A 25780-nucleotide genomic window follows, 5' to 3' on the forward strand; every position below is an offset into this window, starting at 1 on the left:
AGAAAAGGGAACCGGTGCAGCCATGGATCCCGCTGTGATAGAGTCAATTTTAGAGACAATGCGGTCTCTTATAATCTCGCAGGGGAGGGTAGCAGTCACCACTGGTCCTGTCGTTCTCGCAGCCCCGACCATTTCACCCCAATGACTAGAGCCAGCACAGCCCGTTTACCTGTGTTCGCTGTGATATGATTTATGGAGACGACCCCTCGTGGAGATGGAGGTAGAGAAGGAAAAGGGGACCTATCTGTTGGATACGGGGGCATCGTGCACCGTGATCCATGCAGCTAACCCCACCACCTCACCTCTGTCCACCGGGGTTCCATATATTCTGTCGGGCTTCACGGCCAAAGAACAGGCTGGCGCATTCTCCATCCCTCTCTCCATTCATTTAGGACCACTCCGCGCCACGTGGAAGTGTGTACTGATGAAGTGGGAGGTGGAGGGTAGAAAAGGGATCCTTGGATCCGATTTCTTAGTAGAACACGGGATTCTCGTGGATCTGAGAAATCACTGTCTCTGGGGAATGAGTACGGGTGAGAAAAGAAAAAGGGGTTTCAAGGTGAAACCAAAGAAGGCACGGATCGGCCAGCAGGAAGTAAAATTCCTGGGTCTGACCATCCGCGCTGGAGAGAGAGCCATAGACAAGACCCACCGGTCCCCACAACTTGCGTAGTGGAGGTGCCCCGGTGCACTAAATGGTTTCACATAAACCAGTGCAAACTGTTTAAGCCAGGTGCAAAAGAGCCAACAACTAAGGCCAGGTCTGAGGGTAAAAATCCTCAGCCTGAGGCGTGCAAAAAGTCACAGACCACACAGGCTGGAACCGCAGCCTGCTTGAGGGGAGGAGCTATCCCGCCCACCTGGGAGGTTTCCACAGACCCAAATCCCGAAGGGGCGGAGTCTGAGGGAAGGGAGCCGAAGCCGGCAGTGGTGGAGGAGCCACGGGCTGTGAGGGCTAAAGTCCCAACCAAAGATCCACTCACTAAGGGAGCCTCGCCCAAGGCACCCCCTTGCAGGTCATCTCAGACGCCTCAGCCAGTAAAGCCCTGGCCCGATTCCCCCTACTACAGCAGACACCGACTTGGGAAATCCCTAGAAAGACGCAGTCCCCAGTTGGCAGCAAAAGGCTGCGGGGGACTCAAGCTACAGGTCAGTGCGGCCCCGTCACAGGGAGCGGTGAGCTGCAGTCCGAACAGGGATTAGGCAGGCCGCCCGGGGACGGGCGGCGCTGTACATAAGTTTAGTTAAGTTTAAGTTTGGTTAAGTATAAGGTGTGTAAATTTTTAAGGTGATGGGTGTTATAGTTTTGGAATCTGCCCAGCATGTGTGTTTGTTTTGGATCGAGGTCGAAAGACCCGATCACGCCTTCACTTAGGCCAGAATCTCTCGGGAGCCTGGCTGTATCGTTTAATCTGTTGCAGGAACCAAAGGTACTATGGAAAGGATTCTCATCGTGTTCACGGTGATCGGGTGTAGCTTGGTCTATCGGGGCTACACCAAGGACTCCATCGTGTATGGATGCTCCGGGGACACAGCCCCCATCACGACTGATGGGACAGGTGAACGAGACGTTGAGGAAACAGCTACCCACTTCCACGAAGGGAGGTGGCCAGGATGGCTGGGGTCGAACTCTACGGAATACTCCAGCCAGTCCGGGTTTGCATACAGAGAGACTTCTCTAATGTGTCCCAGGGTGAGGATCATCGCGCCCAGAGTCAGCGTCACCATCGGAAGGAAGATTTGTTTGATATGCAACGGACATGTTCCTTTGGACAGATGGTGGTGGCTTCGGAAGCTGAGTAAGACCATGAAAAACTCTACGGTCAAGTGGGAGCGACTGGGTAACAATACCCATCGGACTATTACGGGGACTCATGGGGGATTGAGTGTCTGTTGGGACAAATGGTGGGAACCAGATGAGGGGATTTACATCTGCATGTGAGGTTCAGAACGCGTCTGCCCCACAGGCGTCTCCATCTTTTTCCAAAGACAGTGGCAGGATGCTGGGAAAGGGATGAGGTGGGACGTCAGCACACGGGCGTGCGGAGTCCCATACTCTCAGATCCCAGTGAATGCCACTGAGCTCATCACCCGCCCCCGCAAGCCCCTGCCCACGATTCTGGTAGCCAAAGCCCACAAGGAAGGGTGCCCCGCCACTACCAAAGGACCCGGGAACGGACTGGTATTGGTACCCACAGGTCAGGTGCTGTACCAAGGGGTGCACTACGCGGTGGCCTCGGTGATTTTAAACCTCACCGAGGTGCGATTGCCAGAGTGGTGCCCCAAGGGAACGGAGCAATTGTACCAGGTCCTGTTAACAACTATGTTCAGACAATTTTATGAGTTCGACTTTGCCGATGTCTACAGAGCCGGATTGTACACCACACCACATGAGGTCTTGGACAGGGTAGGGAGACAAAGAAGGGGTACAGTCAATGATATTTTTACCGCCTTTAACACAGGGACTTCCGTCATCAACACTCTGGATGACGTGGAGCTGCAGACCCAGATCAATGGTTTAAAAGCGCGGTTAAGAAAGATACTGACAGACGAGAATAAGGTAGTGGGTTCTGAGTTACATGAGGACCAGGCCATGACACTACACTTAAAAGAAATCATAGCTGAGCTGGAGAAACATGCTAAAACAGTAAATGCTCTCATCAGAGAGGATGGGAATGCGTCCGATCAGGCTGCGCAGAACGAAGCGTGCGTGCTGTACGGGGCGTGGTTACTGGGCGAGGGCCGCAGTAATCTGGAGGATTTAAAACAAGGTTTGGTCCCCTCCTGGATCAGCAATAAGCACCTCGCAGCCCTCCACCCTTTTGAGAATGCATTAAGTCCGTGCCAGCTCAGACTAGCTTCAGAGGCCTACCCAGTCCCAGTGGACTGTGGGCGGTCTAATCACACCATTATGGGTATAGTGGTAAGAATGCCGGTTATGGGAAAGACAGCTAAACCCGCCCCGGTATACAGGGTGGAGAACGTTGGAGTCATTCAAGGGGGTGCACACATTCGCTACACAGCGGTCCCACCTTACGTCATTCGATGGGAGCATGCAATGACGGGTACAGACCTCTCGGGGTGCTGAAGCCGGGGAGCACACATCATCCTGTGTCCCCAGCACTTGAATGCCTATTTGAAACCACAGTGCGGGTTCAGAACTGCTGGCGCGAAGCCTATAAATTGCACCATGGAGGCAATGGCACAGGGCCATGTGCCCCCGCAGGTGGCATATATAGGAGGTGGGACATATTGTGTCACCACTGCAGCGCCCCACTACCAACACAGACAGCACGGCTGGTGTCCGGTCAGTGACAGCAGTTTCTGCTTCAAACCCAAGGCAGAAGTTCAAGTGGCCCAAGAGCAAATTGTCCCTATTCCTGAACCTTCCACTGTTCACCTCACTGTCAAGAAAAATTTCACCGATCTGCAACGATTCGTTGCACATTTTGGCTACGTCATTCCCCCTCTCCCTGAACACCTCACCAAGATACTAAAAGCCGTTGCCGTTTCACAGAAACATTTTTACACACTGGAGAAGAAGACATTAGAAATAGGGGCAGACATATTAGATATAGTGACCCCACAGTGGTGGGACCTGTTCACTAATATAGAAGTCCCATCTTGGATTAGGATAGCCTCCCACATCCTTGTGGTATGTCAGATTTTTATTGTGATTTATTTACTTTTTGTACATTGTAAGAGGGACAAACGTTTCCAGAAGTATGAGAACAGAGGAGAATGGAGGGAGCATTATGTGCGGGTAGACGAGGAGACACCCATCTAAATTTTTGCTGCTATGTATACAGTTAGAGTTTCCCTCCCTCCTCTATTTTTGATAGTATTCATGTGTGATTTTGTGTGTATTTTCTTTCTTCATTATTTTTATTAAAGTTTATTATGTGTGTTGTTATTAATAACAATAATATGTATGAACCAGGTGGTGTAGTGGTATTAGACCCCCCTCCATGCCTGGAAATGTGTGTGTCAGATTTTAATTCCAATGTATTGCCATCTATAGATGATTAATGTACACTGTGGTTTTTCTGAAATGGGAAATGCATGTGTCGTGGGGTCATAGATAGGTAAATACAGGGGATGGTTTGATTATGAAGAGTCAGAAAATTTTGCTCACCCAGAATTATGATACTTCAAGCAAGTTATAGTATCATCTGGGGGGACTGTAGAATTCGCAAAATTGAACATTGTCCTATAAGGGTCTATTGGCAGAAAAGGCCTTAATTTTAAAGACTGTTTTAAAAAGAAGCCCAGAAAAAGGGACACACAAAATGGCCGCCAGACTCCGTGACCAGCTTTTTGGGACATTTTAAAATGGTTCCTGCAGCCCCCAGACAGCTTTTGTGGATTCAGCCCACAGTAAGTTCTGGAAGGCAGTTTCAGAGAAAACAAAACCAGACAGAGCCCCATACATACAGATTGGATGCAGATCTGATCAGATCGGCCTGTAGATAAAGGCCATCTAAATGTTTACCCAGACAAAGGCGAACCGATTCAAGATCGAAGAGGGACATTAAAGACAATACAAGGTCATTCCAGACCAGAGATGGCAGTTACCGGCCATCCCGAAGGTACTTTAAACACAAAGACTACTCCGCTGTGCTACAAGCCTGCCAAAAGTTAAACAAAGACTAACCTTGATATGGCGGGAGATAAGGGCCTCCATGAAAGGTATAACTGGAGTCCTGGGGTAGCGTTGGGGAAAGTATTCGGATCGGAGACCATCGGGTTTCGGTAGCCATTGACGAGGATCAGCATCGGGAGAGACCAGTGCAGACCATTTTCGAGAGATTGCTCGGGGGTCCGAAGAAGGTTTTCTTTCGGACTCGGAAGAAGAAGACGAGACCCGGGGTAGTTATCGGGAGATCATCGACAAAAACCCTGGGCCGTTGACGAGACGAGAAGACAGTCGGCGAAGAGGAAGAAAATGAAATGCCTTACAGAACGGGTAGCCACCAGCATCCTGTACAGGAGCACGGAGAAATCGAGGCTGTGACCACTATCGTTGTATGTAGGAGCACCAAGAAGACAGCCGGTGGGCGAAACGATGGACGGCGAGTCCTGCTGAATTAAGGTGGCCGAGACGCCATTAGCTTGGGCAGGCCACTGCGCCTACAGCCCAACGACCACGTGACAACAGCAGACCCAAGAGAGAGCACCAAGTAAAGAACCCCAACCCAACCGCAGTTTTGGATTAGTGAGCATGTTTCTGGCCCCTCATAATCTCATCTAGCTAGGTTTAGGGGGTGGGCATTTTAGGGGATAATTAACAATGAGTTGTTGTCCCTCGATGTTCCGTGTGTTTCCCTATTTCATGATGAACCTTGTAAAGCGTAATATGCCCGTAGATATATTGGTTAGTACTGTATTATGATTTGGTTTTCCCTCCCATGTACCTTATTGGCTTACATTCAATTTTTCCTTCATGCAATAAAATTTCATTTTGTTTCATCAAACTTGGTCTATAGAGTATTCTCTGCATTGTAGTTCCTGCCTCAAAGTCCAGTGTATAGAACCTAAGGGGTGAGTGGGTCAAACCACTCGGTAAATTACTGTGCAAGAGAGAGAGGCCTCTAGAGAGAGAGAGAGACCTCGTCGATCGAAAACCCCTTACAGTACGCCGGTGGTGGAGGGAGTGAATGTTTAAGGTGGTAGATGGGGTGCCAATCAAGTGGGCTGCTTTGTCCTGGATGGTGTCGAGCTTCGGGAGTGTTGTTGGAGCTGCACTCATCCAGGCAAGTGTAGAGTATTCCATCACACTCCTTACTTGTGCCTTGTAGATTGTAGAAAGGCTTTGGGGAGTCAGGAGATGAGACATTCACCACAGAATACCTAGCCTCTGACCAGCTCTTGTTGCCACAGTATTTATGTGGCTGATCCAGTTAAGTTTCTGGTCAATGGTGACCCCCATGATGTTGATGGTGGGGAACTTGGCGATGGTAATGTCATTGAATGTCAAGGGGCAGTGGTTAGTCATTGCCTGGCACTTCTGTGGCATGAATGTTACCTGCCACTTATCAGCCCAAGCCTGAACATCGTCCATGTCTTGTTGCATGTGGGCATGGACTGCTTCATTATCTGAGGAGTTGTGAATGGCACTGAACACTGTGCAGTCATCAGCGAACATCCCCCTTTCTGACCTTATGTTGGAGGGAAGGTCATTGATGAAGCAGCTGAAGATGGTTGGGCCTAGGACACTGTCCTGAGGAACTCCTGCAGCGATGTCCTGGGGCTGTGATGATTGACCTTCAATCACCACAACCATCTTCCTTTGTGCTAGGTATGACTCCAGCCAGTGGAGAGTTTTCCCCCCGATTCCCATTGACTTCAGTTTTACTAGGGCTCTTTCATGCCACACTCGGTCAAATGCTGCCTTGATGTCAAGGGTAGTCACTCTCACTTCTCCTCTGGAATTCAGCTCCTTTGTCCATGTTTGGACCAAGGCTGTAATGAGGTCGGCAGCCGAGTGGTCTTGGCGGAACCCAAACTGGGCATCAGTGAGCAGGTTATTGGTGAGTAAGTGCCACTTGATAGCACTGTCGATGACACCTTCCATCACTTTGATGATGATTGATAGTAGACTGATGGGGCAGTAATTGGCTGGATTGGATTTGTCCTGCTTTTTGTGGACAGGACATACCTGGGCAGTTTTCCATATTGTCGGATAGATGCCAGTGTTGTAGCTGTACTGGAACAGCTTGGCTAGAGGCGTGGCTAGTTCTGGAGAACAGGTCTTCAGCACGATAGACGGGATGTTGTCAGGGCCCATAGCCTTTGCTGTATCCAGTGCGTTGAGCCATTTCTTGATATCAAGTGGAGTGAATTGAATTGGCTGAAGACCGGCTTCTGTGATGGTGGGGACCTCAGGAGGAGGCCGATAGCAATCATCCACTCGGCATTTCTGGCTGAAGATGGTTGCAAATGCTTCTGCCTTGGCTTTTGCACTCACGTGCTGGGCTTGCACATCATTGAGGATGGGGATATTCATGGAGCCTCCTCCTCCCGTTAGTTGCTTAATGGTCCACCACCATTCATGACTGGATGTGGCAGGACTGCAGAGCTTTGATCTGATCTGTTGATTGTGGGATCACTTAGCCCCGTTTATAGCATGCTGCTTCCGTTTTTAGCATGCCTGCAATCCTGTGTTGCAGCTTCCCCAGGTTGGCAACTTATTTTTAGGTGCACCTGATGCTGCTCCTGGCATGCTCTTCTGCACTCCTTATTGAACCAGTGTTGGTCCCCTGGCTTGATGGTAATGGTAGAGTGAGGGATATGCCGGGCCATGAGATTACAGATTGTGGTGGAATACAATTCTGCTGCTGCTGATGGCCCACAGCGCATCATGGTTGCCCAGTTTTGAGCTGCTAGATCTGTTCTGAATCTATCCCATTTAGCACAGTGGTAGTGCCACACAACAAGATGGAGGATGTCCTCAGTGTGAAGACGGGACAGGATTGGACAAAGTCAACATGGATTTACAAAAGGTAAATCATGCTTGACTAATCTACTGGAATTTTTTGAGGATGTAACTGGTAAAATAGATAAGGGAGAACCAGTGGATGTGGTGTATTTGGACTTTCAGAAGGCTTTCGATAAGGTCCCGCATAAGAGATTAGCGTGCAAAATTAAGGCACATGGGATTGGGGGCAAGGTATTGACTTGGATAGAGAACTGGTTGGCGGACAGAAAGCAAAGAGTTGGAATAAACGGATCGTTTTCTGAGTGGCAGGTAGTGACTAGTGGGGTACCGCAAGGATCGGTCCTAGGACCCCAGCTGTTCACAATATATATTAATGATCTGGACGAGGGAATTGGATGTAATATCTCCAAATTTGCAGATGACACAAAGTTGGGTGGGAGGGTATGCTGTGAGGAGGATGTCATGAAACTCCAGTACGGTTTGGACAGGTTAGGTGATTGGGCAGAAACATGGCAAATGCACTATAATGTGGATAAATGTGAGGTTATCCACTTTGGTGGCAAAAACAGGAAGGCAGATTATTATTTGAATGGCAATAGATTGGGAGAAGGGGAAGTGCAAAGAGACCTGGGTGTTCTTGTGCACCAGTCGCTGAAGGTAAGCATGCAGGTGCAGCAGGCGGTTAAGAAGGCAAATGGTATGTTGGCCTTCGTAGCAAGAGGGTTCGAGTACAGGAACAAGGATGTCTTGCTGCAGTTGTACAGGGCCTTGGTGAGACCGCACCTTGAGTATTGTGTGCAGTTTTGGTCGCCTTATCTGAGGAAGGACGTTCTTGCCATGGAAGGAGTGCAGTGAAGATTCACCAGGCTGATACCTGGGATGGCAGGAATGACGTATGAGGAGAGATTGTGCCAATTGGGCATATACTCACTGGAGTTTAGAAGATTGAGAGGGGATCTCATCGAAACCTATAAAATTCTGTCAGGCCTGGACAGACTAGATGCTGGAAGGATGTTCCCGATGGTCGGGGAGTCCAGAACCAGGGGTCATAGTCTAAGGATAAGTGGTAGGACATTTAGGACTGAAATGAGGAGGAATTTCTTCACCCAGAGAGTGGTGAACCTGTGGAATTCTCTGCCACAGAGGGCGGTGGAGGCCAGTTCATTAAATATACTCAAGAAAGAGTTGGATATATTTCTTAAGGCTAAAGGGATCAAGGGATATGGGGAGAAGGCAGGGACAGGGTACTGAATTTGGATGATCAGCCATGATCTCATTGAATGGCGGAGCAGGCTCGAGGGGCCAAATGGCCTACTCCTGCTCCTATCTTCTATGTTTCTATGTCTCCACAATGACTGTGCGGTGGTCACTGCTACCAATACTGTCATGGACAGATGCACCTGCGACAGGTAGATTGGTGAGGACGAGGTCAAGTAGGCTTTTCCCTCGTGTTGGTTCTCTCACCACCTGTCACAGGCCCAGACTGACAGCTATGCCCTTCAGGACTCGGCCAGCTCGGTCAGTCGTGGTGCTACTGAGCCACTCTTGGTGATGGACATTTAAGTCCCCCACCCAGAGTACATTCTGTGCCCTTGCTACTCGCAGTGCTTCTTCCAAGTGGTGTTCAAGATTGAGGAGTACTGATTCATCAGCTGAGGGTGGGCAGTAGGTGGAAATTAGCAAGAGGTTTCCTTGCCCATGCTTGACCTGAAGCCATGAGACTTCATGGTGTCCAGAGTCAACGTTGAGGACTCCCAAGGCCACTCCTTTCCGACTGTATACCACTGTGCCACCAGCCCTTGTGAGTCTGTCCTGCCGGTGGGACAGGACATACCCAGGGATGATGATGGAGGTGTTTGGGACATTGGCTGAAAGGTATGATTCTGTGAGTATGACTATGTCAGGCTGTTGCTTGACTAGTCTGTGGGACAGCTCTCCCAATTTTGGTACAGGTCCCCAGATGTTGGTAAGGAGGACTTTGCAGGGTTGACTGGGCTGGGTGTGCCGTTGCCGTGTCCATAGCCGGTGCCGAGGTTGATGCCGGTTTGTCTATCTGGTTTCATTTTGTTTTGTAGTGGTTTGTTACAACTGAATGGCTTGCTAGGCCATTTCAGAGGGTAGTTAAGAGTCAACCACATTGCTGTGGTTTTTGTGCAGAGTTTGGAGCCCATCCTTTCCAACATGAAATGGGTAGTCACCTCTATCAGCACACCTGTGGAACCCACCATGATGCAGCGTCTAATGGCTGTCGGCACAACTTCCATTGCATCACAAACAAGAGGGGATGAGATGAAGCTATCTCTCTTTGAATGGAGTGTCTCTGTGACCTCCCTTATACAGCAGTGTACTGCAAACTGTAAGATGTTGCTTATATCTCCAGCAGCAGCCTGGAAGGAGCCAGATACATTAAAGTTCAGAAATCACCTTGACAGCCACAGGCAATGTGGTCCTTGCCCTGCTTTGAGATTGCAGTTGTAGCTGCAGCAGTTGGCAGATTTCAGTTACGGCCTCTTTAGTGAAGTGAAGATGTCTTAAGAATTGGTCCTCGCTGAAGTTGAGGTAAGAGAATTGTTCCCTAAAGACCCTGGGTGCATATGGCCTCCTGCTGAGGGCCCTTCTCCCCATCCTCCTCCTCCCTCTTCTAGCAGCTTGTCCTGCGCTGCGTGGCCTCTCTTCATTCTCCCAGTCATACTCAATTCCAAGAGCACGGCCTACCAGGCTACCCATATCTGGAAGAAACTGGTTTCAGCACAAGCTTTTAAATGAACAAAAAAGTACTGCAACACCAGCCAAACCACTCCCTGTAGATTATTGAAACTTTAGGCAACTATAGGAAATAATACAGCAACTAACCTGTAAGTAGTTCATGATCCCTTTAAGTAGCGTTGGTGATGGGTACTTCATGCCATTTAACATCGTGTTCAGCTGTGGGAGGTTAAGACAGGGCATAGGCTGGAGCATGCCGTTCTTTAATGGCAGTGCTGGCATCAAATGAGCGTCGCCCACTGATTGATGTCATAGTCTGCCTACTCTATATGCTGCCGGTGGTGGTTAGCTGCGTGTGAGCATACTCCTTTACCAAGATGGCATCCGGCGCACTTCTCGTCGAAAGTGTGCGCGCGCATCTCAAACGCTATTTTCAAGCGTTAAGAGGCCACGTATTGCCTAAAAAACAGGTGCTACAGAGCCTAATTTCTCACCTAAGGTTATTAAACCAGTCCAAGATAGACAGAATGTTCTTTCTGTAATTGCATTTACTTCACCAAGAGTGGCAAGGTAGGGTTTTTTTTTTTTAAATTATTCGTTTTTATGGGATGTGGGCGTCGCTGGCAAGGCCAGCATTTATAACCCATCCCTAATTGCCCTTGAGAAGGTGGTGGTGAGCCGCCTTCTTGAACCACTGCAGTCCGTGTGCTGAAAGTACTCCCACCGTGCTGTTAGGGAGGGAGTTCCAGGATTTTGACCCAGCGACGATGAAGGATCGGTGATATACTTCTAAGTCAGGATGATGTGTGATTTGGAGGGGAATTTGGAGGTGGTGGTGTTCCCATGCGCCTGCAGCCCTTGTCCTTCTTGGTGGAAGAGGTCGCAGGTTTGGGAGGTGCTGCCGAAGAAGCCTTGGCGAGTTGCTGCAGTGCATCTTGTAGGTGGTACACACTGCAGCCACAGTACGCCAGTGGTGGAGGGAGTGAATGTTAAAGGTGGTGGATGGGGCGCCAATCAAGCAGGCTGCTTTGTCCTGGATGGTGTCAAGCTTCTTGACTGTTGTTGGAGCTGCACTAATCCAGGCAAGTGGAGAGTATTCCATCACACTCCTTACTTGTGCCTTGTAGATGGTGGAAAGGCTTTGGGGAGTCAGGAGGTGAGTCACTCGCCGCAGAATACCTAGGGGTCGATTTTAACTCAGGTGCGGGGAATTGTCGGGTTCCCTGAATTTGGTGTTTCCCACACGAATCTAAATGGGTGTGTGAGATTGATGCAATTTTAACTCAATTGGCCAATTGATTTCCAACGTGTGGGAACCCTTGGCAAATGAGTATTTCCAGTCAGAAAGTCGCATAATATGATGTCATTATTGCTGCTGCATTTAGGGTCTGCAAGAAGCCTTGCTTCTTCTGCAGGCTGCCAACCTTTTGGCATTTGCTGATACACTGAGCTGGAAGCAGAATGGCAAGAGAAAGACCGAGGTCTGCACCCCGTTTTGACGAAGTTGCCCTGCAGGCTTTAGTGGAGGGAGCAAGAGCTCACAAGGAGGTGCTCTTCCCTTCATCAGGGAGGAAGATGCCTCCCCAGCAGACAAAGGCTGCGTGGCTGCAAGTGGCAGAGGAGGTCAACTCCTTAACGGCTACCCGCAGAACCTGGATACAGTGCAGGAAGAGATTTCATGACCTTCAGCACACTGGAAAAGTGAGTATGAAGTTCCCATCACTCTCAATCTGATCTCCATTGCCACTCCTCACCAGCACTCAGCTTTAGCAATCTCTTCCTCCACATCCCACTTGACACTGACATCCATGCACCCTTACCCATTCCCTCTCTCTCTATGCTCACATTCACCTAACTATTCGACTATGCAGCCCTCACACTCCCTATCACTCTGATGCTATGAAAACAACTGACAACACACAGGGAGGGTCCTTGGTCTTGCCACCTCACTCCATCTTTGTCTCCTTTTAAGCATCTATGCTATAGATTCTCTACACTCACTCCTTCATTCTCACTCAAACTCCACTTGTCTCCCTCATTGCAGGAAAAGAGAGCTCACAATAAAAGAGAACGAGTGAGGACAGGAGGAGGGCCACCATCAGTAGCCCACCTTACCCCCTGGGAGGAGGCGGTCCTGGAGATCGTAGGACTGGAGGATGAGGCGCAAGTGGGGGACGGCCAGACGGGTGCATCACAGCAAGCTGGTGACAGAATAGTTTTCCATCTCTCTCATTGACATTACATGAGTCGCTGATAATGATTCTGAAGCTATAACAGATGGATCTATGATCATCTGCAATATGCAATGTGCATGTAACCTTCACCTCACATCTCTAACTCTTTCCTTTATTCCCCCTCAGGACCATCGAGAGCCCGTGTCCCCACTGTCCAGGAGGAAGAGCCTGAGCTTCCAGACTCCTCAGAGGAATCTGCAACCTCTGAGGGCACAGCGTCAGCATAATTCAGCGCACCCAGCACCAGCGCAGACACTCACTCCTTGGTGGGACCTTCAGGACATAGAGTAGTGTTGTCACCTGGTGTATCACAGCTCACAAATGAGCATCAGCAGATTGTGGAGACAGGGACAGCAGTGGAGAGTGCTAGTCGGAGGCCGCAGGACTCTGCCAGCTCGGCTCAGCTGCATGTCGACCCTCTGCCTCTGGATCCATCCATAAGATCAGCGGGGCTGGAACTCCAGGAACAGATGCAGGAGTCTCTGGCAGGTTTTGTCTCCAGGGTCGATGTGAGTGTGGAGCGAATGGAGGAGTCCATAGCGAACATGAGCAGAGCCTTTGTGGAGTCATTGGCACGTGAACGCATCACCATGGAAAGGATGGCAACCTCCATGGGGGAGATAAGTCGCCAGGGTATGGAAAACATGGTGAGTGTTCATAATAGAATGACATCTCTTGAGGAGCGATGGGCATCTATTGAACAGAGAAACCAGACCTTCATGGAAGTCCTTCTGAGTAGGACTGCCAGTGCAGATACGGGTCCCCATGGCCCCCTGATGTGCAGCAAGGTGCTCTCAAGCCACTTCCAAGTGCTGGCCCCTTCTGGCCTGTGCAGCTTCAGGTGGGTGAGCAGCAGCCTGGCGCTCCTGTTGCTGCTGCTGTTGTTCCTGGTTCTGCTGGTGCCGCGGCTGGTGTTCGAGCTCATCTAATGCCCAGAAGGGAAGGAAATAAATGGCTCCCATGCTTCTGGTATATGCCTCCATTGAGGAAGTGCTGAATGAAGGTGGCGAGTGGAGTTTCCCAGGAGGTCACACTAGAGATGTGTGTGAGGCTCCAACCTTCCACAGGTGTGGTTAATCCTGGTAAAAGTTGCCCCAGGCCTGAAACAACAAAGTTCTGCCACCTGCAAATGATGACTGCTCAAATCTCCTCTTTAATGGTAGACCTGCAGCTGATAGTCAGCAAGCCAATAGTGCTCACGCCAGGTTTCACAAGCGTGATCCCCACCAGGTGTGTTTTACGTGGGAAAAGGGGTAAAAATGCAAGGGCTTGTTGAAATGGGATTATAAAGGCCAATTATTGCTGATTAAGGGCCTTAAAGACCAGTCCCGCCTGTTGGAGGCGGGACTGATTCAGGACCATCAGACACGCCTGGGTTAAACTGGCTCGGGGTCGGGAACCAGGCGGGGGGGGGTCCCGACCCCCAGTTTTTGCGATTTTAAACCCCCACACGCCTCAAAGCCCGCCTCACGGCTGAGTTAAAATCGACCCCCTGATCTCTGACCCGCTCTTGTTGCCACAGTATTTATGTGGCTGGTGCAGCAACGTTATCACATATTTTACAAACTGTCCCAATTATTACCATCATGAACTGCTCCTTCTCACCAATGCATTCCTTTGCTTTTTCAGCACCTATCTTTTCCAGCACCAACTCCTTCAGTTGAAGGCTGCACAGGTTAACACTCTGCCAACTCCTTCCATGACCAGCACCTGCATGTTGCACACTATAGAGAGCACCCTGATACATGGTTGTAGAAAGATTCAATTTCGCCGATGACGCGTATTCAATGCATGTTTCTGTTTTTCAACACATACGTAATACAAACAGATGACTACCAGAGTGGATGCATCCTCTGAACCCTTTTAATTGAAGCAGGCCCATCTCCGGGTCATGCTCACAGAGGTCAAGAGCCCTCTCGATCTCACAGACACTCAACTAAAAGCCATCTCACAGGCTCCAGAAATGGGGGTTGCACTGCAAAGGCACACCAGATTAGGCAGGCAAGCACAATACACACAGATTGTTAAGAAAGGAATGCACCAAGTGTTGAGTCTGTGGTTTCAATTGCAGTTATACTGAATAACAGGACACAGACTACAGAAGTAAGTAAACAGGTCTCTAGTGATTGAGGGTCATGGCTGAACTGGGACACACTTTGCTCCGCAGGGTTTATATACCGGTGTGGTCACCACCGGTACTACAATGTACAGGAGCCATCAAAAAGTAGTCCATCACCTTAAGGTATCCTCTTAAGGTGGTACAGGTTACATACACTACAATTCCTCCCCTTTTAGCTTAACAGTGTACACCCCAAATTAAACATTACATGGATAACATATATACAATTTACACACAACTGTTCAAAGATTCAGTCTCTGAGGAGGCCTCCTGATCCAGGCCGGATAACGCCTTTCAGGGGTCTCTGGTTCTCGTTGCTGGGGTGACTCATCCACTTGATCCCCTATGGATTGAACATCATCAGGTACGTTCGAGTCTGAGGTAGATGCTACAGGCTCAATAAGTTCTTCAACTGGTGTCTCTGCCGTAGACATGGGGTCGACCCTTGTTCTCGATTCCACAAGTTGGTCAGCATGACGTCGTATTACGTTCTCTCCAACGTCTACCGTGTACATCAAGGGTCCTTGTCGTGCACGAATTGTTCCAGGTTGCCATTTATCATCCCTATAGTCCCTGGCCAACACTGGTTGTCCTATTTCGAAACTACGGGTGGCCTTGTTATTTACATGCTGGAATTGCTCGTTTTCGACTTCCCTTCGCACATTGGGTTTTAACAAATCCAACCGGGACCGCAACCTTCTGTTATAGAACATTATGGCAGGGCTTTGATTTGTCACTGCATGCGTGGCGTTTCGATACGCCATCAGGAAATTGTCCACCTTGTGTTGTAGTGGAATATGGTCTTCGCTCATGGCCTTTATCGCCTTTTTGAACGTTTGTACAAATCTCTCGGCCAACACATTTGTAGCCGGATGATATGGGGCAGATGTATAGTGTTTCACCCCATTCTTTTTCATGAATTTCTGGAATTCTTCTGACACGAACTGTGGTCCGTCGTCTGAACATATTTGCTCCGGCAACCCATTCCTTGCAAATATGGTTCTTAGAACTGCGATCGTCTTCTCGGAGGTAGTGGTCGACATCATAATCACTTCTGGCCATTTAGAATGTGCGTCTACTGCTACCAAAAACATGGAATCCATGAATGGACCTGCAAAGTCGATATGCATACGTTGCCATGGGGCTGAAGGCCATTCCCATGGATGCAGCGGTGCAATTGGAGGTGCGTTTTTAACTTTTTGGCACCCTGAGCAGCTTTTAGTCAGATCCTCTATTTGTTTGTCGATACCTGGCCACCACACATAAGCCCTAGCAAGGCTTTTCATCTTGACTCCTCCCAGATGACCTTCGTGCAATTCTTTCAGAACTCTCTCTCTTAATTTTGGAGGAATAATCACCCTTGTTCCATACATCAATGTTCCTTGACATACGGACAGCTGTTCTCATCTGGCTGAGAATGCTGGTAACAGTGGTTCGCCATGTGCTGGCCATCCCTTCACTGTCAAGTCGTAGACCCGAGACAGTGTCGGGTCATTTCGGGTCTCTCTCTCAATACCCGCATTGGTGACTGGTAAGCATTCGATGATGGGCGAGTGAAATATCTCGACAGGGTCAACTGCCGGTGCCACTTCCGCTGTAGGTAGTAGCAAGCGCAACAGCCCATCAGCATTACCATGTTGCTTTGTACCTTTGAATTCAATATCATATTGATGTGCCCCTAGGAAAAGGGACCATCTCTGAAGCCTCTGCGCCGTCATTACCGGAACACCCTTCTTAGGGTTGAAAATGGAAACCAACGGCTGGTGATCTGTCAGCAGCGTAAACTTTTGGCCTTGCAGGTAATGGTTAAATTTCTTAACTCCCCACACGAGGCTGAGAGCCTCCCTATCTATCTGAGCATAGTTGCGCTCAGCGGAGGTCAATGATCTGGATGCGAAAGCGACTGGCCTTTCCTAGCCATCTGGAAACTTATGTGAGAGCACTGCCCCGATACCATATGGAGAAGCATCACAAGCTAAGTGAATAGGCAGCGTTGGGTTAAAGTGAGCCAACACTTCCTTAGAGGGGATCAGTGCCTTGCTCTTTTGAAAAGCCCGCTTACAATCATCGCTCCACTTCCATGGTATTCCCATTTGCAAAAGAGTGTTTAGCGGGTGTAACACCGTGGATAAATTTGGAAGAAACTTGTGGTAATAGCTAACCAACCCGAGGAACGACCTCAACTGGGATACATTTTCCGGTGCAGGAGCTTTTACCACAGCTTCGATATTGTCAGGTGACTTATGGAGCCCTTCCCGGTCAATGACGTGGCCGCAGTACGAGATTCGCTTTTGAAAGAACTCGCATTTCTGGCGATTAACTCTGAGCCCATATTCTTTCAATCTGATGAGCACCTGCTCCAAATTCGCGAGGTGAGCCTTATCGTTATCTCCTGTAATCAGGATGTCATCCAGGTAGCATTGTGTGCCTGGAATTCCCTGCAATACCTGCTCCATGGCCCTTTGCCAAATCGCTGGAGCCGATGCCACTCCAAAAACCAGTCTATTGTACCGATATAAGCCCTTATGTGTGTTGATCGTGAGATACTGACGTGACACTTCATCAACTTCCATCTGTAGGTACGCCTGCGCCAGGTCTATCTTAGTGAAGTGTTTCCCGCCAGACAGCGAAGCGAAGATATCTTCAATCCGCGGAAGCGGATATTGCACCGTGTGAAGAACCGGATTAACAGTGATCTTGAAATCGCCACAGATGCGAACCTTCCCAGGTTCCCCCGGCTTGTTGCTCAACGAACGCTTCATGACAGGAACAACGGGTGTAGCCCATTCGCTCCAGTCCACTTTGGACAGTACCCCTGAACGTTCTAGCCCTTCCAGCTCTGCTTCCACAGCAGGTCGTATCGCATAAGGCACCGGTCTGGCTTTGAAAAATTTGGGGTTTGCATGTTCTTCAACCTTGATGGTTGCCGTAATTCCTTTCAGTGTTCCAAGTCCCTGTTGGAACACTTCCTTAGCATCGTCTAAGATTTTCAACAGTCGTTTAGGTTTGACGTCGTCCTCCTTACAGGCATCTACAGTCAGTGCGTGTATGGAATGCCAGTCCACATTTATTCTCCGGATCCATTCCCACCCCAGTAGTGGCGGACCTCCATCAGGTAACACATACAAGTCCATTTTCTGACTTACTTTACCATTGTAGACCACGTTTACTTTTATCTTTCCTTTGGGGTATACTATTTGCCCCGTGTATGTTTTCAATACAATCTCCGTATCCCTCAGGGGAATGTGCGAGAATAACCTTTTGTAATCATGCTTATTCATGACCGTTAATGCCGACCCAGTGTCCAATTCCATCTTCACTTGGACCCCTGCAATCCGAAGCATGACCCAGATAGTTTGGTGGTCTTCTGTGTTACCCACATTATGTATTTTCAGACAACCCAGTTGCTTACTGCTGGAGTCTGAATCCGTCTTCTGTTCATCCGAACTGTTCTCTGTCACCTTGTGTACTTTTTTGTACTTCTCCTGCGGTGACTTTTTGCTGCTGGTCTTCTTTCCGGACCGGCATACTTTCGCTATGTGACCAAGTTTGCCACCTTGCCTGCATTCTTTATCTTTGAACCAGCACTGGTTCTGGTCATGCGTTGTCCTTCCACAACGATAGCACTTTACTGTGCCCAATGCCATTTCATTGGTGCTGAATTCCAATGGCCTTTGCTGTATCTCTGCAGCACCCCGTGCTGCTGCCTCATGGGATGCTGCAATGCTGAAAGCTTTGTCCAGCGTAAGGTCCTTTGCCTCTAGCAGTCGCTTCTGGGTTCCTTCCCTTAGGAGCCCACACACAAACTTATCTCTCAGTGCGTCTGCTAGTCCTGTTCCGAACTGGCAGTACTTTGATAACTTGCGCAGTTCTGTTAGGAATTCAGCGTTGCTTTCTTCTTTAAGTTGAATTCTTTTGTAGAATTTAAATCGCTCCGCTATCAGCAGCGGCGTGGGGTTTAAATGCTCCTGCAGGATAGTAGCAATATCCGCAAAACTTTTCCCTACCGGTTTGTCTGGTGTTACAAGGTTCCTTAATAACCCGTACGTCTTCGCACCCATTGAGTTTAATAGGGTTAGTGCTTTCTTATCCTCCGGTACCTCATTCGTTGTACAGTAAACTTCGACGCGTTCCACATAAGTGGCCCAATCTTCCACATCGTTATCAAAAGCAGTGATGTTACCCATTTTTGGCATCCTTGCTGAGTTTCTCCTTCCCCTTTGGATATTATTATTATATATATATATTTTTTTTTCAAAATGGCGGCTTTTCCCGCGCTTGGCGGCTTCCCCCGCTGACTCAAAATGGTGATTCCCGTGCTGTTGCTGTCCACGCCTCCCAGCGGTCCTTTATTTTCCCCTGCATTGCTGCTCTTGTTCCCCCGCCGCTCCCGCGGTCCTTGTGGCCATAAACGCTTTTCTGGCTGCTGCGCGTCTCTGCCCGATTGCAGTCCGGCCCCTGACACCGGCTGCGGTCGTGTTCTCCGCCCTTTTCATCATTTTCCCTCCCCTTCTCCCACTGACAACTCGGCCGACATCCCCCCCGTGCCGCTCGATCGGGCTTACCCGCCGCTGTCGTAGAAGGGATGCTCACTGATGCTTGACTTCGTGGTCAGCAAACCAACCCGGGTTTCCGATGGCCTCCCGTGCGATGCAGGATGTTGAGGGCGGATGCCCTTTCTCGACGCCCGTTCCTGGGGACGAAGCTTCCTTTGATGCAAAACTGCCGCAAGGTAAGATCAGACTCGTCGCCACTGTTGAGTCTGTGGTTTCAATTGCAGTTATACTGAATAACAGGACACAGACTACAGAAGTAAGTAAACAGGTCTTTAGTGATTGAGAGTCAGGGCTGAACTGGGACACACTTTGCTCCGCAGGGTTTATATACCGGTGTGGTCACCACCGGTACTACAATGTACAGGAGCCATCAAAAAGTAGTCCATCACCTTAAGGTATCCTCTTAAGGTGGTACAGGTTACATACACTACACCAAGGTCAGACACAAAAGAATCAGAGATTGGTCACGTTTTGGCAAATAAATATATTGGAGCAGGAGTTGCAGCGTGTGCACAGATTTTCATTTGTGAGGTTAGATAAAGAAATGTCCAGTGAAAACATGTGGTTTGCCTGGAAAATTAGTAGAGTGGCAGAGGCAATATTATGCATTGTGATTTATTGCAGTTAATGGCGATGTTACATTTATATGGTGTGGAGATGCCGGAGTTGGACTGGGGTGGACAAATGTAAGAAGTCACACAACACCAGGTTATAGTCCAACAGCTTTATTTGAAATCACAAGCTTTCGGAGCGCTGTTCCTTTGTCAGGTGAAGCAGTGTTGTGTGACTTCTTACATTTACATTTATATAGCACCTTTAGCATAGTAAACCGTCCCAAGGCACTTCACAGGAGTGTAACCAACAAAAAAAATTAACACCGAACCAAAGGAGCCATTAGGACAGGTGGCCAAAAGCTTGGTCAAAGAAGTAGGTTTTAAAACATCTTAAAGGAGTTGGAGTGAGGATTAGGGAGGGAATTCTGGAGCTTAGGGCCTAGACAGCTGAAGGCATGGCCACCAATGGTGGGACGAAGTAAGTTGTGGAAGCACAAGAGGCCAGATTTGGAGGAATGCAGAGTTCCCACAGGGTTGTGAGGCCGAAGGAGGTTACAGAGATAGGGAGGGATGAGGCCATGGAGAGACTTGAACACAAAGGTGAGAATTTTGAATTGGAGGCGTTTGTGGACCAGGAGCCAATGTAGGTCAGCGAGCATAGGGGTGATGAGTGAATGGGACATGGTGCAAGGTAGGGTACGTGCAGCAGTTTCGGATGAGCTCAAGTTAATGGAGGGTGGAAGCTAGGAGGCTGACCAGGAGAGCTTTGGAATAGTCAGATCTGGAGGTAACAGAAGTGTAGCTGAGGTTTTCAGCAGCAGATGGGCTGCAACAGGGGCGATACGGACGATATTACGGAGGTGGAAATAGGCGGGCTTGGTGATGGAGAGCCAAAAGCTCTGCTCAGAGTCAAATAAAATGCTGAAGTTACAGTCTGATTCAGCTTGAGACAGAGGCCAGGGAGGGGGATGAAATTGGTGCCTAGGGATTGGAGTGTGTGGCAGAGACCAAAGACAATGGCTTTGGTCTTCCCAATATTTAATTGGAGGAAATTTCTGCTGACGGACAAGCAGCGTGACATCATAGAGGCAGTGGAGGAGTCGAGGGAGGTGGTGGTGAGATAGAGCTGGGTATCGTCAGCATACATGTGGAACTGACGTGTGTTCGGATGATATCGCCAAGGGGCAGCATGTAGATGAGAAACAGGAGGGGGCCAAGGATAGATCCTTAGGATCTCCAGAGGTAAAAGTGCAGGGGATAGATAAGAATGGAACTGGACGAGGGCAGTCCCACTCAGCTGGACAATGGAGGAAAGGTGTTGGAGGAGGATGGAGTGGTCAACCGTGTCAAAAGCTGCAGACAGGCCGAGAAGGATGAGGAGGGATAGCTTACCATGGTCACAGTCACATAGCATGGCATTTGTGACTTTGATAAGGGCTCTTGCAGCTGCCAAAGCTGTTTGCACTGTTGTGTCCTCTGGTTCTTCAGGTTTTTCAATGATGTCCTCGAACAACTCTTCAGAGGGTACTTGCTCCAGCTTCTCCAGTGTAAAGCCTCTTTGCACAGCAACGTTATGGAAAATGCAGCAGACTATGATGATCAAAGAAACTTTGGAAGGATTACGCTGATGGACTCCCCCAGACTTGCCATGGCATCAGGAGCACTGATTTTGCGTGCCTATGATGTGCTCAATAACAAATTGACTGGAGGCATGGTCTCATTGTATCTGTGCTCTGCTGGTGTGCAGGGACGCTGCAAAACAGTCATAAACCAAAGCAGCAACTATTTTAACTCACGGACCTCATTTAAATCTTGCCAGCCAACTTGCCACCCAGAATGAGCAGGAAATTGATGAGAATCAGCAGACAATCACGTGACCCAGAGTCTGCCCACCAATACAAGCTCAGTGGCAGGATTCGGTACCAGTAGCGGGAGTCCCACATTCGATAAGGGGCAAAAGAGCTGGGCACGGGAGGCCTAAGCTTTCTTTTTGAGGCTCATAGAAATAATCCTACTCCTCCTGCGCCACAAAGAAAATTTGCCTTTTTTGGCCTCTTCTTCTGCTGTGGCTTCCCCACTCAGGTCTCAGTTAAAATTGTTGTTGAGACCCAATGACGTCAATGAGACCCGACCTGCATATGTAAAGAATGCTCCGGTCAGCTATGGGTGGGTATCCTTGCTGCCTGCTTGTGGGTACATAGGAATATAGTAACAGGAGCAGGCCATTCAGCCCCTCGAGCCTGTTCCATCATTCATTTAGATCATGGCTGATCTGTATCTTAACTCCGTCTACCCGCCTTGGTTCGTAACTCTTAATACCCTTGCCTAACAAAAACCCATCAATCTTTTGGAATGTTCAATTGATCTAGCCTCAACAGCTTTTTGTGGGAGAGAGTTCCAGATTTCCACTACTCATTGTGTGAAGAAGTGCTTCCTCACATCACCTGAACGGCCAAGCTTTAATTTCTAGGCTATGGCCCTTTATTCTGGACGTCCCCCACCAGAAGAAATAGTTTCTCTCTATCTGCCCGTCAACTCCTTTAATCATCTTATAAACACTTCAATTAGATCCCCACTTAATCTTCTATACTCAAGGGAATACAAGCCCAGTCTATGCAACCTGTTCTCATAACTTAACCCTTTTAGCCCCCATATCATTCTGGTGAATCTGCGTTGCACCCCCTCCAAGGCCAATATATCCTTCCTGAGGTGCGGTACCCAGAACTGACTACAATACTCTAAATGCGGGCTAACCACTTAGAGCTTTATATAACTGTAACATAACTTCCACCCCTTTGTATTCTAGCCCCCTTGTGATGAAGGCCAACATTCCATTAGCCTTATAATTATTTTTTGTACCTGTCCACTAGCTTTTAGTGATTTCTGTATTTCTGATTATTAAAGACGTTATAGCAGGGCACTTAGAAAAGTTCAAAGTAATCAGGCAGAGTCAACATGGTTTTGTGCAAGGGAAATCATGTTTAGCCAATTTATTGGAGTTCTTTGAGGAAGTAACATGTGCTGTGGATAAAGGGGAACCAGTGGATGTACTGTACTTAGATTTCCAGAAGGCATTTGATAAGGTGCCACATCAAAGGTTATTGCGGAAAATAAAAGCTCATGGTGTAGGGGGTAACATATTGACATGGATAGAAGATTGGATAGCTAACAGGAAACAGGGAGTAGGCATAAATGGGTCATTTTCTGATTGGCAAGATGTAACGAGTGGTGTGCCACAGGGATCAGTGCTAGGGCCTCAACTTTTTACAATTTATATAAATGACTTGGATGAAGGGACCGAAGGTATGGTTGCAAAATTTGCTGATGACACAAAGATAGGTAAGAAAGTAAATTGTGAAGAGGACATAAGGAGGCTACAAAGGGATATAGATAGGTTAAGTGAGTGGGCAAAGATCTGGCAAATGGAGTATAATGTGGGAAAATGTGAAGTTGTCCATTTTGGCAGGAAGAATAAAAAAGAAGCATATTATCTAAATGGTGAGAGATTGCAGAGCTCTGAGATGCAGAGGGATCTGGGTGTCCGAGTGCATGAATTGCAAAAGGTTACTATACAGGTGTTGGATCTGTGGTTCAGTGGATATGCTGTTATTAAATAATCACACGGATGCTGTACATTAACAATAAACAGGTCTTTACTGGAGGAGGGTAGTCTCAAGACTGGGGGTACAGAGGCATGCGCAAAGCTTATATACAGGTGTGGTCACTGCCGGTACTACAGTATACAGGAGCTGTAAAAGTAGTTCTGACTTAAAGGCACATGCACTACAATTCCTCCCCTTTTAGATTAGTAGTACCCCTAATATTCAAATAACAATTAACATTTCAACATGTACATTAAACAACAAAAGTCCATTTATAGATTCAGTCTTTGGGGCGGCTTCCTGACCCTTTCGGGATAGCGCCTTTCCGGAGGTTCTTGTTCTTGGTGCGGAGGCGATTCTGACTCCTTTTCATCGGGTAGTTCATCGGGTTCCACTGCTACTGGGTCTGAGGTAGATGCTACCGGTATGTCGGGTTCATCCCCAGGTACTCGAGACATGGGGTTGACGCGTTCCTGTGACGCTAAGATCTGATCGACGTGGCGTCTCACAATGTTCTCCCCAACAACCACTGTGTACATTAATGGCCCCTGCCTTGTACATATCGTTCCGGGTTGCCACTTCTCTGTTCGATAGTCACGGGCCAAGACTGGTTGTCCTACATTGAAGCTCCTTGTCGGCTTCTCATTGATGTGCTGGAATTGTTTGTCCTCAACATTTCTGCGCACATTTGGTCTGAGCAAGTCCAGACGAGATCTCAACCTTCGGTTAAAGAACATCATGGCCGGGGTCTGGTTGGTAACTGCATGTATCGCGTTTTGGTAGGCTAATAAGAAATTGTCCATCTTATGCTGTAGTGGAATTTCATCGTCGCACATGGCCTTTATCGCCTTCTTAAAGGTTTGTACGAACCTCTCAGCCAATCCATTTGTGGCTGGATGATACGGGGCGGATGTGTAATGCCTTACCCCATTCCTTCTCATAAATGTTTGGAACTCGTCGGACACAAACTGTGGTCCATTATCAGAGCAAATCTGCTCTGGCAAACCATTTCTGGCAAATATGGTCCGTAGGACTGCAATCGTTTTCTCTGTAGTGGTTGAAGACATTTTTATCACCTCAGGCCACTTTGAATGAGCATCCACTGCTATTAAGAACATTGAGTCCATGAATGGACCAGCGAAATCAATATGCACCCGTTGCCATGGAGAGGGGGGCCACTCCCATGGGTGTAGAGGGGCATGTGGTGGTGCATTTTGGACCTTCTGGCATCCTAAGCAGCTCTTAGTTAGGTCTTCGATTTGTTGATCGATTCCCGGCCACTTCACATAAGCCCTTGCAAGGCTTTTCATTTTCACTCCCCCCAGATGACCTTCATGTAGCTCATTTAGCACTCTCTCCCTTAACTTGGGTGGAATTACCACTCTGGATCCACACATCACTGTCCCCTGGCATACTGACAGCTGTTCTCTTCTGGATGAGAATGCTGGCAACAGTGAGTCGCCATGAGTTGGCCATCCCCTCACCGTCAATTCATATACCCGAGACAGCGTCGGATCATTGCGGGTCTCCTTCTCTATATCCGCGTTCGTTACTGGCAATCGTTCAATTATTGACGAATAAAATATCTCGATAGGGTCCACTGCTGGTGCTTCCTCCACAGTAGGCAGTGGCAGGCGCGATAGCCCATCAGCGTTCCCATGCTGTTTCGTGCCTTTATATTCTATTTCATATTGATTCGCCCCTAGAAACAGGGACCATCTTTGTAACCGCTGTGCAGTCATCACTGGAATGCCCTTCTTAGGATTAAAGATGGAGACAAGTGGTTGGTGGTCAGTCAGCAAGGTGAACTTCTGCCCATGCAGATAGTGGTTGAATTTTTTTACTCCCCATACTAGGCTGAGGGCCTCCCTGTCAATCTGGGCATAGTTGCGCTCGGCTGAGGTTAGTGACCGAGACGCAAAGGCTACTGGCCTCTCCAACCCGTCTGGGAATTTGTGCGACAGCACCGCTCCAATACCATAGGGTGATGCATCACATGCCAAACGAATTGGTAGTGCTGGGTTGAAATGGGCCAACACCTCTTTTGATGTGATCAATTCTTTACACTTCTGGAAAGCTCGTCTATGTTCGTCATCCCACTTCCATGGTACCCCTGTTTGCAGTAGGGTGTTCAGTGGGTGTAATACCATAGACAAATTTAGTAAGAACTTGTGGTAGTAGTTTACCAGCCCGAGGAACGACCTCAGTTGTGACACATTTTCCGGTGCTGGAGCCTTGACTACTGCCTCAATCTTGTCAGGGGACTTATGTAGCCCCTCTTCATCGATGACGTGGCCACAATACGAGATCTGTTTCTGGAAAAACTCGCACTTGTGGCGATTAGCTCGTAGCCCATACTCCTTTAATCTGGTGAGCACCTTCTCCAAGTTGGCGAGGTGATCACCGTCATTTTCGCCCGTGACCAAGATGTCGTCCAAATAACACTGGGTCCCTGGAATCCCTTGCAGGACCTGATCCATCGCCCTTTGCCAGATAGCCGGAGCCGAGGCTACTCCAAACACCAGCCGGTTGTATTGATAGAGACCTTTATGAGTGTTGATCGTAAGGTAT

Source organism: Somniosus microcephalus, chromosome 7 (genome assembly GCF_052327205.1).
Source record: "Somniosus microcephalus isolate GS21.2 chromosome 7, FLI_Smic_1.0, whole genome shotgun sequence".
Classification (NCBI taxonomy): domain Eukaryota; kingdom Metazoa; phylum Chordata; class Chondrichthyes; order Squaliformes; family Somniosidae; genus Somniosus; species Somniosus microcephalus.